The following is a 15,858-nucleotide window of genomic DNA, read 5'->3' on the forward strand; positions in this document are numbered from 1 at the left end:
CTTTAAATATGTCATAACACTCCCTTCTGCCCTGCAGAGTTTCTGCTGAAAAGTCAACAGATAGCCTAATGGTAGTTCCCTTTTATGTAACTTGTTACTTTTACCTTGCTGCTTTTTAATATTCCCCCTTTATCTTTAATTTTTGCCATTCTAATTACGATGTGTTTTGGTGTGTTCCTCTTTGGGTTGACCCTGTTTGGAACTCTCAGACATCCAAGTCCAGGGAGCACAGTTTATTTTCCCAGGTTAGGGAAAGTTTTAGCTATTTTGTCTTCAAATATGTTCTCTGCCTCTTTCTCTCTCTCTTCTCCGTCTGAGACTCCTATAATGTGAGCATTAGTACACTTGATGTTGTCCCAGAGGTCTCCTAAACTGTCCTCATTTCTTTCATTCTTTCTTTTTTCTCTTCACCATCAGTGATATCTACTATTCTGTTTTCCATCTTGCTGATTTATTCCTCTGTATCATTTAGTCCACTGCTGATTCCTTTTAGCATAGTTTTCATTTCAGTTATTATATTCTTCATCTCTATGTAATGGTTCTTTGTATTTTCTAACTCTCTTTATAAAAAGCTTCTAACTTCTCACTCTGTGCACCCATTCTTCTCCAAGTTCTTTGATCATCTTATTATCATTACCCTGAACTATTTCTCAGGTAGATTGCCTATCTACACTTCACTTAGTTTTTCTGGGGTTTTATCTTGTTCCTTCATTTGGAACGTATTCCTCTGTCACCACATTTTGCCTAACTTGTTTTTATTCCTATGCATCTGGTAGTTTGGTTATATTTCCCAACTTTGAAGAAGTGTCCTTTTGTAGGAGACATTCTATATGCCCCAGCATTACACTCCCCTCTCGTCACCAGAGCTATACGCACTAGGGGTATCCCCTATGTGGGATGTATTAGTCCTTCTGTTGTAGAGGGCTGACTACTGTGGGTGGTCTGGTGGCTTGTTTAGCTCCTAGTCCACTGGTTACCAGGCTCTGCCTTGTGCAGAAGCTGCTAGCTGGTGGGGCTGGGTCATGAGGTGGCTGGCTGTGGAAACCTGGGGGGCCCTGAGACTAGTGCTGGCCCACTGGCAGGCAGAGCCAGGTCCTGAGGTCTGGCTGCAGGGGCCAGGGGTCCCAGAGCTGGTGTCAGACCACTAGTGGATGGGACCAATTGCTTACACAGCTGTCTGTGGCATCTGGGGTGTCCCAAAGCTTGTGTTAGCCTGCTGTTGGGTGGGGCCAGGGCCCAGCCTGTCCCAGGGCTGATGCTGACCTGCTGGTAGATGGGCTGGGTCCACAGGCTCTGGGTCTGTAGTTTTCCTGAGCCTGGTGTCCACCCACTGGTGGGTGAGGTTCATCCTAATATTAAAGCAGGGTGGCTTGTGGGTGGTGCTTGAGATTCTGGAGCTGGAGCCTGCGTACTAGTGGGTGGATCCAGGTTCCTGGCTGCAGGATCCTGGAAGTCCTGGTTCTAGAGCCTGTACACTGGTGTGTGGGGCTGGGTCCTGGACCGCCTGGTGGACAGAGCAATGTCCAGGGGTGTCTATGAGCTCAGGAGGTCTTAAGGCAACCTCTCTGCTGGTGAGTGGGGCTGTGTCCACATCCAGTTAGTTCCTTGGCCTGAGGTGTCCCAGAACTGATGCCTACAGACTGTTGGATAGGGGCAGGGCTCGGTCCTGAAGTTAATAAGCTAGAAGGAGGATTCCAAAAAGGTTCTTGCACCAGTATTCATGTGGTAAAATGAGCTCCCCAAAATGGCTTCTGCCAGTGTCTGTGTCCCCAGGGTGAGCTTCAGTTGCCTCCTGCCTCTCTGGGAGATATTCCAAGGTATGAAAGTAGGTCTAACCCAGGTTCCCTTAAAATGACTGTTTCTGCTCTGGGTCCCAGAACACGTGAGATATTGTGTGTGCCTTTTTGGAGTGGAGTCTCTATTTCCCCCAGCCCTCTGGAACTCTCTAAAGTAAATCCCACTGATTTTCAAAGCCAAGCATTCTGGGGAATCATCTTCCCAGTGCAGGATCCCCAGGATGAGGAGCCTGAAGTGGGGCTCAGACCCCTCACTCCTTGTAGAGAACCTCTACAATGTAATTATTCTCCAATTTGTGTGTTGCCTATCTGGGTGCATGGGATTTGACTATACTGTAACTCTGCCCCTCCTACCCATCTTGCTGTGGTTCCTTCTTTATATCTTTTGTTGTAGATCTTTTTCTTGTTCCAGTCTTTATCAATGGTTATTCTGTAAATAATTGTAATATTGGTGTGCCTGTGAGAGGAGGTGAGCTCAGAGTCTTTCTACTCCACTGTCTTGGCTGATTCCAACTCACTGTCCATCAAATGTGGGATGCATTTGTGTTTGTTTGGCTTTGGGCAATCTTGGGGTGACAGAGTCATCAAGCTGTGTCGGCACATGGGGGGTGGACCTCCAGGTATTTCACTTTTATTTTTATAGATATCTTTTTGGGGTCTATCATGGTAGTTTATTTTTTAAAAATGGGTGCATTATTAGGTATTTCAGGAGATAATGGTATAATATGGAAAAGAACAGGGACATTGAGAAGAGTTCTTTGTGATCCCAAACACTAAATCTTTTCTGACTTGTGTAACCATGGACCAGTTAGCAATATCAGAGCCTCTATGCCCTCAAATTAAAAATGGGGACACTACCAGCTATCTCATAAGGTTGTTGGATGAGTTAATTAAATGGTTTGTGGGGGCATTCAGGGACAGACAGAGATAAAACATGGAGAGTTTAGAGAAAGACTGAAGTAATCTGACAAGTGTGGCCTGATGAGCCTATAGACAAATGGGCTTTTGTATATTTTTGTTTTTGTTTTTGTTTCTTGGCTTACTCATACTTTTTCAAGTCAAGTGAGTTGTAAACTTTTTTTTAATAGGATATTTCACATGAAAATCTGGTGTTCAGAATTTTTAAAAGTCAGAAAAGCTTTTAAAAAATCAGGCTTACCTTCTTCTGGTAACTGTTAGCTGGGGCTTTAGTAACAACTGTCCCAGTATAGTGGGTTGGCTTTAATCATTTTTGCTAGCTGCTGGCCAACATCAAGTTTTGTGTCTGCAACTCCCATCTGAGGTGCCATTCCAGGGGCCATGCTGCTGAAGGCAAAAATAGAACACCTGGTGTGATGAGAACGTGGGCAGTCATGAAGATATCAGGACAAAACAACTGAAACTGGGATTCTCCTGGAATGTCTGAAATACATGGTTTCTAGAATGATATAATGATGGGGGATAAAGGATAGTCAGAGGTAGGGATGGAATGGAGATTAAAAATTTAGATGAGGGCCAAGCTCAGCAATCCTGCAACAGACACTCAGGCCTGGCTGACCTATTCAGGGCAGTTTTTACAGTAACAACAATTTTAGTTTTCAGGGTCTAGGAGCCTATCAGTTCCTTCTTGTCCTTCTTGTTTCCTCTTATCAAAACACAATTTCGGCAGCTAGAGAATGCAGGTAGGTAGGAACCTCTCTGTCTGCTTATTTCTTCCATATGTGGGTTATTTAATTTTCCAAGGGGCCCTAGGGTTTGGGAAAACTACTTGTCCAGTGTAATCACCTATGAGCTAGTATAAACTCAAGCTTTACTGTAATTTATTAGTCACTGACACACCAAAAGGAAAAAAAGGTTTAAAGAAAGTAAGAAAACAGCTATTTGAGATTTTAATCTGAGGTTTGCTTGAACATGTTTGAGGTTTAAAAAATAAAATAGTAGATCCATTTCCATCAACATCCACACAATGTCCTGTACAGATATTTTAAAGCTGATGTGGTTTGTGTAAGCCCACATTTCCAAAAGAGCCCAAGGATGGGTTTCAGAAGCTCTCCCCTGATCCCCTGATCATGAGAGGGTGTTTGAAGCACTCTCATGAGAAATCAAAGCTTTGGGCCTGTATTAGTCTTACTCTGTAATCTCCAGATTACCCAAAACCTCTTTTAGAGGGGAAGTTGGTATGTCCTAGGGCAGATGAATGTCTTTTCTATAAGCTGAAGAGCTGTCACATTAGTGTTTAGTAGTTACTTAAAAATCTCCAACTTCCTCCTTTTAAAGGGTAGGGAAATGTAGGTCCGAAGAAGGAGTTCATTCAGCAAGACACCAAACCCTTACTTGTTGGGGCACTATGATATAGTGGGAAGAGAACCTTTGTCCTCATGGAGCTTAAAGTTGGGGGCATGAGACAGATAAATAAGTAAATGTAAAACTATGACTGGGATAAGTACTACAGAGAAGTGTATCCATAGGAATGTTTAATTTGGGCTGGTAGAAGGTCTTTGAGGAAGTGATGACTGGAGATCTTAAGAATGAATAGGTATTCACTAGGCAGATCAAGTCAAGTCATGGGGCAGGAAATATCCTTCCGAGAGCACAAGAGTTAGATTCAGATCATGGGCAGTGGCAGAAAGAATGCTCTGTGCAGTGTTCATTACCCACCATCCCCCCAACATATCCCTCCAAACAAGTTTAATAATGTTGTACTCCTGCTTCTAATTATCTTTAGATATTTCTGTGCAGTGTGCTATCCTAGTCATTGCAAATGCTTGATTACTTTTAGTCCAAAGTCCAGGGTCTGTTACAGAATCTATGATTGCTGAGAATTCTGCCTTGTCTCCCTTATTTGCTTACTTTTGGGTGGAAGTACTAATGGACAGAAAATCTTTCCAAAGATTTTCCAAATTTTCTAAGCCTACAAGGAGGAAAAAAGAGGAACTCCCTGACTGGACTTTAAGTCAAATTTTTTTCCCTCTAAATTGGTTGTCAGAGGAAGTCCGTGACCAATGAAATGAGGTGCAGATTGCTCCCACATTCAAGCTCATCCTGCTCATGTTGCTATATGGGATTAGAGTAACTGGAAAATAGCAACAACCAGAACTGTGATGAGAGGCACCTGGACATCTTGGCTGTATTTTTGTAGTAATGATCATTGGATGGTTCATTAGTGAGGATGTTAACAAGATTAAGCAAATGTTTCTGCTGAATGAGCTCCAGTCAAAATTATATTGCTTTTGGCTAAAGACATCACAAAACACATAGAGCAAAGGGTTGTTATAATGTATTTTACTAATTGTATTGAAACAGTCACATTCAAAAAGTCATACTAACCTTGTTTAAAGAATTAGGTCCACAAAGAGAATCAGACCCATATGTTGTTTTGTCACTTAAAATGTAATGCTGAAAATGGTCTTTGCTCTTATTTTAGAAGAAATTGATATAAAGTATATAGATAAACATGTACATAGTAATATCTGGTAATAGATTACTTTTCCTGAGATAGTAGATACTAGTTAAAATCAAAATCACCTCAAGAAAACTGTAGTCATGGTTCCAAATTCTCTGGATAGGATTAAAGTGAATGTAGTATAACCCAAATAAAATTGAGATGCCTAGTAGTCCAGACTTAGAATGATGTCGCATTAAAAAATTAATCAGTGAATAATTTCACATTATTTTAAGAAGTCTTTCAAAAATGCAAAAGGGAGAGATTCCTTATATGGCATATCATCACATTTCCTAAGCTTTTCTTTCCCCATCTTTCTCACATGCTAAACAGTTGTTTGGAAGGTTTGGAAAGGGAAAGGAGACTGTCAGATTCTCTCTAAACCTAGACTTCATTGGCTCAAGGAAAACTTTCACCTGAGAATAAATAGTTCATGGTAGAGAAGATTTTTATCATCTCCCCAGCTACCTCCCACATGGTTTCCTAGCAGGAATTTTATCACTTGGGTTCTTTTTCAGCTACTTCGGCTGCCAGATCCCATGCCATGAGGCATAGTGTTTCATCCTAGATTATACGTAGCAGGAAGAGCCCCAAACTCCAGGCATGAAGCTAATCTGCCTGGTTGTGGGGTGGCAGCCCTGTCACTCCTAAGGCAAGCGACTGGTGAGCCTCAGGTGGGTGCTGGGGTGGTTGATCAATCCTAGGACAACCAGCTGCAATGAGTCCAGGAAGTAGGTAGTGTCAACGGACTCAGAAGGATCATGCAATTTCTGATACAATAAATCTGCCGTAACTGGATGCAGAGAACATTCCTAAGTCCTTCCAATTATTCCTTCACGTTTGTTGCCAAACTGATCTTTTAAGTAACTTCTCCTGCCTCAAAATTTTTTTTATTGAAGAATAGTCGATGTACAATATTGTATAAGTTATAGGTGTACTAGATAGTGATTCACAATTTTTAAAGACTATATTCCATTTATAGTTTTTATAAAATATTGGCTATATTCCCTGTGCTGTACAGTATATCCTTGTAGCTTATTTATTTTATACATAGCAGTTTGTAACTCTTAGACCCCTAGCCCTATCTTGCCCCTCTCCAATTACCTCTCCCCACAGCTAACCACTAGTTTGTTCTCTGTATTTGTGAGTCTTCTTTTTTGTTATATTCACTAGTTTGTTGTATTTTCTAGATTCCACATATAAGGGATCAGCGTATTTGTCTTTCTCTGTCTGACTTATTTAACTTAGCATAGTGCCCTCCAAGTCCATCCATGTTGCTACAAATGGCAAAATTTCCTTCTTTTTTATGGCTAAGTAGTATTCCTCACATATATACGTCTTCTTTATCTAGTCATCTGTTGATGGACACTTAGGTAGCCTTCATATCTTGGCAATTGTAAATAATGCTGCTTGAACATTTGGCTGCATGTATCTTTTTGAATTAATGTTTTTGTTTTTGTTTTTTTCAGATATATACCCAGGAGTGGAATTGCTGGGTCATATGATAATTCTATTTTTAGTTTTTTTTGAGAAACCTCCATACTGTTTTCCATAGTGGCTGCACCAATTTACATTCCCACCAGCAGTGTAGGAGGGTTCTCTTTTCTCCACATCCTCGCCAACAATTGTTATTTGTAGACTTTTTTTGATAATAGCCATTCTGACAGGTGTGAGGTGAGGTGATATCTCACTGTGGTTTTGATTTGCATTTCCCTTATGATTAGCATCTTTTCATGTGCCTCTTGGTCATCTACATTTCCTCTTTGGAAAAATGTCTGTTCATTTCTTCTGCCCATTTTTTAATCAGGTTGTTTGGTTTTTTGATGTTGAGCTGTATGAGCTGTTTATATATGTTGGATAGTAACCCCTTACTGGTCATAACATATGCAAATATTTTCTTCAATTCAGTAGGTTGTCTTTTCATTGTGTTGATGGTTTTCCTTTGCTGTGGAAAAGCTTTTAAGTTTAATTAGGTCCCATTTGTTTATTTTTGCTTTTACATCCTTTGCTTTAGGAGACAGATCCCTGCCCCCACCCCCAAAAAATATTGCTACACTTTAAATAAGTCTCCCAGGCCTAGAGTAGCTAATGAATATGAAGCCTAGTCCCCTTGGCTTTGAGACCTACCATGTATGGACTGAGAGCTCATCTGGCAATTGAATTTGTGGTGGAATGAATTGGGCATCAGCACACATGCTTATTGAATGATGTCTCATTTCCCTCAAATAGGTCCTGACCTTTCCCATCAGTGCTCACCCCATCCCCATATTCTCCACCCACTCAACACTTCTCTTCCCTCAAAGTCCATTTCAGAAACCTGGAACAGAGTAAATCCACGTAAATGTGTTACTTCAAGAGATGCAAATCTCTCACTTTGACTAGCTTCAGTCATGGCTAGAAAGGGGACTGTGACCTTGGTGAAACAGACTCAAATCAACTTCCTGGGGGAATGGCCAATATACATGCTGCGTAACATCTTTGGAACTGAGAGACAAATAGAAATATCTGAGCACCACAGCCTGACAGGCCTAGCTCTAAGAGGAAAAGCTAGGTAATAACTGACGATAGCCTGGTGTTGAAAGGAGACTTCCAAAGTGGTGTTTCTAGCTTACTGTGACCCATCCAAGACACCACTCATGATTGTCTTTTGTTATCCTCCCAGACCAGCCAGTCTAGGAGGTGGAAGACAAGAGGGTGGTGAGATCCTGCATAAAAGTACTGTGATTCCTGGGCATTAGCTAGCCTGAGCAACCAGCAGGAATGCTGCAGTGGAAAGAGGCCTCTACAGTCTGATCCAGGTTCAATATTGGCTTTTCTTCTTACTAAGTGACCTTAGGTAATTTACCATCTCAGGATCTGTTTCATTACCCAGCAAACAAAGCATCAGATTCTTCTCCAACATCTGTTAAAGGAAGAGCAGAGGGTGAGATGATTTCTGTATTGTTTGAACTGGGGTGCCTTGTCTTAACCCTAGCCTGGGTTCCCTAAAAGCAGAGCCAGAGAAGATTCTTGTGAAAGTGACTTAGTGATTGAATGTCCAGAGGAGGAACCTGTATGGGAAGTGAGGGAAGCAGGATAGAGCAGGAGAAGTTCACAGATATTATTTCAACTGAAGTCACATCTCAGCCTTTGTTCTCTGAAAAGCACTGGAGGATGAGTGGTATCACAGAGTTGTCCCACATTGAGGGGTGATCCTACTTCCACCTCTTGGTGCCCAGACCCACGCATTTTACTAGTGGGAACCCAGAAGCATGTAAGGGATATTGGTTCAAGTATGTCCAGAAAGATAGTGCCCCCTGCTTGATGGTATCTCAAGCTGGCACTTCAGCTGCATCTTTAAGTGGTTTTTTCACTACTCTACCAGGCCAGCAACTTCTGAGTGGTATGTTATGTGGTGTGGTCATTGAGTCCCTTGAGTCCAATAGACATGCACACACGTAGATTTGAGCTTCACTCATGGTGCCAAGTGCCTTAGGTCAGGTTCCTTAAGCACAGGGATTGTTGTGCAGGTGGTTGTTGAGGGAGGACTTTCAGGAGAAATTTGTAAGTAGGTGAGGGAGCAGGTTAGGACAGGGGAAGGAGGTAAGCAGAGATGTGGCTTCAGCTGAAGCCTATTTCAGCATGATCTCTAAGGGAGCTCTGGAACTGAATGGTACCATAAAATTGTCCTATTCTGAGGCAAGGGATTGGTGCTTTTGAATCAGTCATTGGTCTTGGGCCACCCTTGTGGACGGCATTTCCAGGGGAGGTGCTCCCATCAGCTGAGGGCAATTTCCTGGAGAAATGTACATCTATGAGCTATTAGTATCTCACACTCATATAAGCTGGGTGGGGCCCCAACAATTGACTCTACCATATCTTGTAATCCTCCGTGAAAGGTCTGGATTAACTTGAAGATTGTCACAGTCACTAAGCTTGACATTACCCCATCCAAACTTCCAAATCTGGGAAATCTAGCCAGCTGTCTGATTTGAGTATCTCTACTCTTTCACTGCAACTTCTGTCCACCTAGTCAATGTATTTGTTGAATCTTGACTATAGCAGACATCATGCTATGCTTTGGGGATATGAAAATAAGTCAAACAAACAATCTTGCTCTTATAAGCACTCTATTCCCGGCATTTTATAGACAGCATTAGCTAAGATTTTATATAGCAACTTAAGTCTCATAGTCTACTGTAGTCACAAAACCAATCATTGGAATAGGGCATTAAATCTTATAGCCACCAGCTGTTTCCATATCCCTGCCTGTGATGTCTGTCTCTATCAGCTTTCTGTTCTGATCATTCTGGATGATCTGACTTCTCTGTTGAGGCTGACTCTGCTGATGAAGTCAGCATAAGTAGTCATGATAGCAGCTTACATTTGGGGGCACTTTAAGCATGCTAAGTATTTAAAGTGATAAACAGTTTTCCTCAACTCTAGAAACTACCATATAATAAAACTTCTCAAAGAATGGTCCACTTCAAATACCTGAGGGTACTTTTTATAACACAGTGTTTTGGCGGCCTTGCTGCAGAATTACTTGTCAGAATCTATAGGGTTGAGAAATCTGCATTTTTAAGCACTCCCTGAAATTATGTACATTAAAGAATAACTCACTAGAAAATAATTTATAGTCTCCTTTTAGTGACAGATGACAAAGATTAGATGCAAGTGGTTTATTTGGGAGGTGTAGGGAACACTGGCAGGTGGATGAAGAAGTGACACAGGGAACACAGTCAATAATGGATGTGTTAAGCCAGCTACCAACCACTGTAGGTGTCTGGAGCTTAATCTCAGAAATGGTAGCATACATCTCTCAGGATTAACCAAGGATAGCAGAGAGTGGGGATATAAATACCCCAGCTCTCTTGCCTCTCAGTTGGGGTAAGGACTGCTTCTGGGTTGGTGATCAGTCTCCAGCATGCCCAGCCTGCCACGCATGTGCCTGCAGAGCAACTGTCTGGAAATAGTTGAGATGTAGATACTAGAAGATGGAAGCTGACTGGAGCATAATAATACAGTAAATTCTGAGGGATAAAGGGGGTGCTGAATGTCTGCCTCATGCTCTACCCATTGTATTCTAGAGAAAATATTATTACTTCTTGTACTGACTCAATATTTATACTTATGAGGGTCTTATGGTCAGTAAAATCTAGTTTAAAGGGGGAGGAGATCAAGAGGACTTGTCTTGAAGCAGTCTTGGCATGGTAAGCAACCTATCTTGTCTTAGGTGGTATGCTTCTTCAGTAAGGCCTGAGGGCGGGAGGAATCTGAGAATATGGTAGGCAGTAAAACCTACCCCCTTGAAGCTATGACTTTGTGATCCTGCTATCTATAGTCAGGATTCTTTAAGTTCCTTACTTAAGATCATACAACCTGTACTTGGTAAAGCCAGGATGCAAACACAAATCCATCTGATATGAAAACCCATGGCACAATTATCGTTTATGAAGTATCATACCCTAGAACAGTGGTTCTCAACCATGGTAGGGGTGGTAACAGTGCTCCCCAGGGGACATTTGGCGATGGCTGGAGATATTTTTGGTTATCACAACTTGGAGGGATGTTGCTGGCATCTGCTGGGGCTCTCCTGTGCATTATAGGATGTTTACCTCTACTCACCAAAGAATTACGTGGTGTAAAGTGTCAATGGTACGAGGTCAAGAAAGCCTGCCTTAAAGGTTAAGGGCATGGGTCTTGGCCCTACTACTTATTAGTAGTGTTGTTACTTAAGGAGCCCAATGTCCATAGCCCAAACTGTGACACCAAGTCTCAAAAAAAGCTAACATTTGTAAAGCATCTAGTTCACTGTCTTTCAGCTCACCCCAGTAGTAAAGTCAACCTCTCATGAAGGAAGGGCTATTCAGCTAAGATGCTTTGAGTCACTCTGTATAAACACTACCAAATTTAGCTGTAAGGTAAGAATGGCAGTAGAGGGGAGAGAATATGTACTTTGAACACTTTGTTTTTCAAGTGCACTTGACCATGCCTTGGTGTCAGTGCTTAGCAAGAAGGTAATACATTAGGGAAGACAGTTGAACCTCGACTGTGTTGCTGTCTCTCCATCTCACAGAATTTGTTGGAGTCCAAGGCTCTGGAATCTTTTCACCATTAATCACCATTGCACAGACTAGAAAGAAAATGACACTCTCCCAAAAATCAAAATCCATGGATTTTGTTAAGTCTTCACCAACTGTTTTGTATTTTATCAGCCTAAACACAGAAAAGTCTTTTCAACAGATGGATTACATCAGATTCTGTAAACATTGTAATTGTTTGGCAGGATTACTGCTTACGCTGAAAAATGTAATTTGCAGCGATACACACAGATGACATATTTTTCCCCAATGCACACAGCAACATAGTTTATGCTGTAAACGAGGCCCCATCATATGCCTTCTGCACAGTGCTCATTAGCTCATCAAATCCAGAATTAAACAGCAATTATCTCCAACGTCTCAGACTGCTGTTTCTGCGATTTTGCTGTTTCATGGGAGCTTAGGTAATGAAATAAAGCACATTCGCTGTCCCTTTCTTCCCCACATACTCACAAAGAGATCCTGGAAGACAGCCAAGTGACACAGTGGTATAATGAAATCAGCCCTTTTAATTAGGTGTGGGCAAAACAGATATTTTACTTTACTAAAAGATAAGCATCCTGCAGTTTGGGCAGTTTCACAGTCATTGCCCAAGGAAATTTACAAAGACGTTGGTCTAGCTTACAAGGAACTCTTCTCAGATGATTGGTCTAGGAACGAATCAGAGGGCTTGGGAAAAGAATCATCTTAACTTACATAACTTCATTAGCCTCCCATTTTTAGAGTATTTTATTGCTAAAATCAAGGAGGGAAGAAATTGCAAGGAAATCAATCTCAGGCACGCTGCCAGTAGGAGGAAGACAGGCAAACCCAGACCTGTGGAAAGTTCAAGGCTAAAGGAAGAGACCTCCAGTTGAGACTTCATCAGAACAATTGTGGGTTTATCATGTTGATAATTGAAGGCTTCCTCTCTGCCAGGCACTGGGCTAAACCTGTCATTCCTTAGGTTGAGGCTTAAATGATTTTAAAATAAGGACATTAAAGATGAGGGGCTTCGATAACTTGCCCAGTCACACCTGGATTCAAACTTAGTTCTGACAAAATTTGAGCCACTGAACCTGTGCTGAGACAGGTTGCTCACATTTCTAAACCTATTATTTTTGACAAATCTTCAAAGAGAACCCTGATGTTTCTAAAATGTATGTAGTCTGCTAGGAAGAAATTGTTTTCTTTTCCCTGAATACTCAGAACTGAGGAATGGAGAAGAAGCAAAATCTTAGTGGGTTTGGGAGAGAAACAAAAGATGTTGGTTAAAAATAAAGCCATCTTGAAATATTTTCTTAAAGTTTTCTTCTCTCCAATTCTGAAAGAGTACACAGCCAAAATTTGTCTTAACAGTGATTACTTTGGATTGAATTTTTTTTTCTTTATGCTTTTCTATCTTTTTATTTTTTGACTTTGAACCTTAGAATTGGATATTTTTGTAATCAGATAACACTGAAGTAATAGTGTGCACAGTGATTGCAACTTTCTTTGGATGAACAAAAAACAAACATTCTGCAACATTTTATAACATGTACAAAAATTGTAAGTCACAGCTCAGTGAATCAAAGCAACATAAAAATCTTTGTGTTACTATACCCCCCCCAGAGTTCAAGGCATTAGCAGGCCAGGAGATCCCTTCGTGACCACTATGGATCACTACCCACTTGTTCCCGACCTTGTAACTACTATGCTGATTTCTAAACTATTGAGTTCTGCCTGAGTTTGAGTTTTGTGTAAAGACAACATTTTTTACTCAACATTGCTTGATTGATTCGTGTTGCATTTAACTATAGTTCATTCATTTTCATTATTGTATAATATTAACAGATTTAGCAAATAAAAATTCAAGATACCCAGTTAAATTTGAATTTCAGAAAAAAAACCCAAATGTTTTAGTATGTCCCATGCACTATTTGTGATATGTTTAAATTTCAGGTAACTCATTTAACAATGTAAATAATATCCTTATTTTATCTGGCAATCCTAATTTTATGACTTACACATTTATCTAATACTCTACTTTTGGAGTGTTTTAGCTTTTGGCTACTGTATATATGTTGCTAAGAGCATTCTTATACATGTATTTTAATTGTTAAGATTTTAAAACAAGTTCTTTCTTTTTCAATACATGAGTATATGCTTTTAATAAAAATGTGATCAAATTATAGTATCAAAGTTTTTCATACTCTGAATGTTAAATATTTTTATTGGGTGGGTAGTATTCCTTCAGGCCACTGGAAATTAAGTTATAGTAAAATTATGGTCCACTTTGTTGGTTATTTAGATACTCAAGCCCAGTTCTAGAAAAATACTCTGTGGAGTTTAAAGAACACTAGAGAAGTAAAGGAAAATGAAGAGGTAGTTGCAGAACAAGCAAAATATAATCAACTTGAGATTTGTTTTGGCTCTTTTCTAAAGAACATAAACATCATTGGAGGTGTATTCCCAAGGAAGTAGGAATGGAGAGAAAGAAGCGGGGAAGAGAGGAAGGAAAGCAATTGAAAGTAGGTCATTACCGAGCTGGCCATGGCTTCGAGGAAACTTTACAGTGGTTGTTTAATCACAGGAGAGGTCCCTGGAGAGGCATCTGGGTGGTAATGTTCTCACACTTCCGGGTTGGGATAATCCACCTTGCTGTTGGGACATTGAGGAAGTCAGAATCTCTGTGGTCACAATCTAGTCTGACCTGGGCAATGGAGCTGCCTGTGACCCACACAGGAAGGTGAGGAAGGGTTTGCAGGCTGCCATTCCTTGCCCGAGGGGAAAAGGGAGACAATCAATTAATGATAGAGGGTGAGACAATGGCTGTGCTGACCTGGGCTTTGCAGTCATAGATGGGCGAAGTCGTCACGGTGGCTGCCCCAGCTGGGAGACCAACCAAGCTTCCAGGGTTCAGAGGGCTAGTGGTGACTGAGCCAATCTGGTTTGGCACCTACATCAGACCAGATCCAGGAAGGAAGTGTTAGCTGGGGAGCACAATGCTGATTTAAGGGGAACACACAATAACATAGGAAACCAAAAACCAGCTGTGGCCATATGAATAGTCACACAAATAAGAAACCTACCCTCTATTTGTATTTCTTTGCTTTAATATAATTTTCTCCAACATTTTATTGTGAGATTGATAAGCATAGAAAAAGCTAAAGAATGATACATCAAATGCTCATGTTCACAACCTAAATTCTACAATTAATATTTTCTTTATTACTTATTTACCATTAATTCAACATATTTAACGCACTCAAGTTAACTTTCAGGATCAGATATTTTACCTCCAAATACTTCACCATGTAATTACCAAAAGGAGTTCAATGTTTGTTTAGTTTTCGTTAAAATTTACATACAGTGAAATACATAAAATTTGAAGTCCTGTGTAATGTAGATTTTAATCATGTGTATTTCCCTCATGACTAATGCTTTGGGACATTTTTTTTTCATGTGCTCATTGACTATTCCTATAGCTCTCTTGTGAAGTTTCTATTAGAATGTTTTACTGAGTTTTTGTTGTCTTTTACTGTTGAATTTGAAAATTCTTTATATATTCTGAACATTAGTCCTTTGTCAGGTGTGTATTTTCCAAATAATTTTCTCCTAGTTTGTGCCATATTTACTCATTTTCTTCATGGTATCTTTTGATGAGAATGTTTTAAATTTTGATGTGGTTTAACCTATTCATTTTTTATGTTATTGCATTCTGTGGTTCTGTCTAAAAAGCTTTCTCTCTCTAAGTGCCTATCTCCAAAAAGTCTAAGGGCCAATATAGTCAACTAAACCTTCTAGAAGAAAATTTAGGATAAGTTTAGTTGTATAATCCATCTGAAATTAAGTTTTCTGTAATAGTGTGAGACAGGAATTGAGGTTCATCTTTTTCTAAATGAATTTTTTTTTTTTAAAGAATTTCACTTTTACTTACTTATTTATTTATTTTTGGCTGTGTTGGGTCTTCGTTTCTGTGCGAGGGCTTTCTCTAGTTGCGGCAAGCGGGGACCACTCTTCATCACGGTGCGCGGGCCTGTCACTGTCGCAGCCTCTCTTGTTGCGGAGCACGGGCTCCAGACGCGCAGGCTCAGTAATCGTGGTTCACGGGCCGAGTCGCTCCGTGGCATGTGGGATCTTCCCAGACCAGGGCTCGAACCTGTGTCCCATGCATTGGCAGGCAGATTCTCAACCACTGCGCCACCAGGGAAGCCCCTAAATGAATTTCTAGTGGGCCCAGCACCATTTGTTGAAAAGACTATTCATTTCACTGTGGGGCTTTTGTCAAATCTCCAATTGCAATTAAGTATGGGCCTATTTCTGGGACCTCTATTTCCATTCGCCTATATTTGTTGATCATTATGCCAGTGTTTGAGTCCTCAGCATCACAATCATGGTAGCCATGAAAAATAGCCTAGGATCGGTAGGGCAAAAGGGGAGTGATACTCCCTGAAAAGCTCAATTTCTAGAGAATAGTCTTTATTTGGCAAGACTTTTTGACTTTGCAAAGAATAAGCTCCCGGTGCAGTCAAACAAACTGCCATTTCCCTAGAGCATTTTTAAAGAACAATTGGCAGCAATCATTTAACATCACATG

The 15,858-nt window shown here is 40.6% G+C and overlaps 1 long non-coding RNA gene across 1 annotated transcript; it reads right to left on the reverse strand.

Annotated features, from left to right (window-relative positions):
• Positions 1-3,014: 3,014 nt before the first annotated feature.
• On the reverse strand, positions 3,015-14,214 carry LOC132349924 (uncharacterized). The gene is made up of 3 exons (XR_009497765.1): positions 14,101-14,214; positions 13,802-13,919; positions 3,015-3,098 (listed from the first exon to the last, which is right to left on the reverse strand). It is a non-coding gene; the product is annotated as an uncharacterized LOC132349924 (long non-coding RNA).
• Positions 14,215-15,858: the final 1,644 nt, after the last annotated feature.

The sequence above is a fragment of the Balaenoptera ricei genome, chromosome 1 (assembly GCF_028023285.1).
Source record: "Balaenoptera ricei isolate mBalRic1 chromosome 1, mBalRic1.hap2, whole genome shotgun sequence".
NCBI lineage: Eukaryota > Metazoa > Chordata > Mammalia > Artiodactyla > Balaenopteridae > Balaenoptera > Balaenoptera ricei.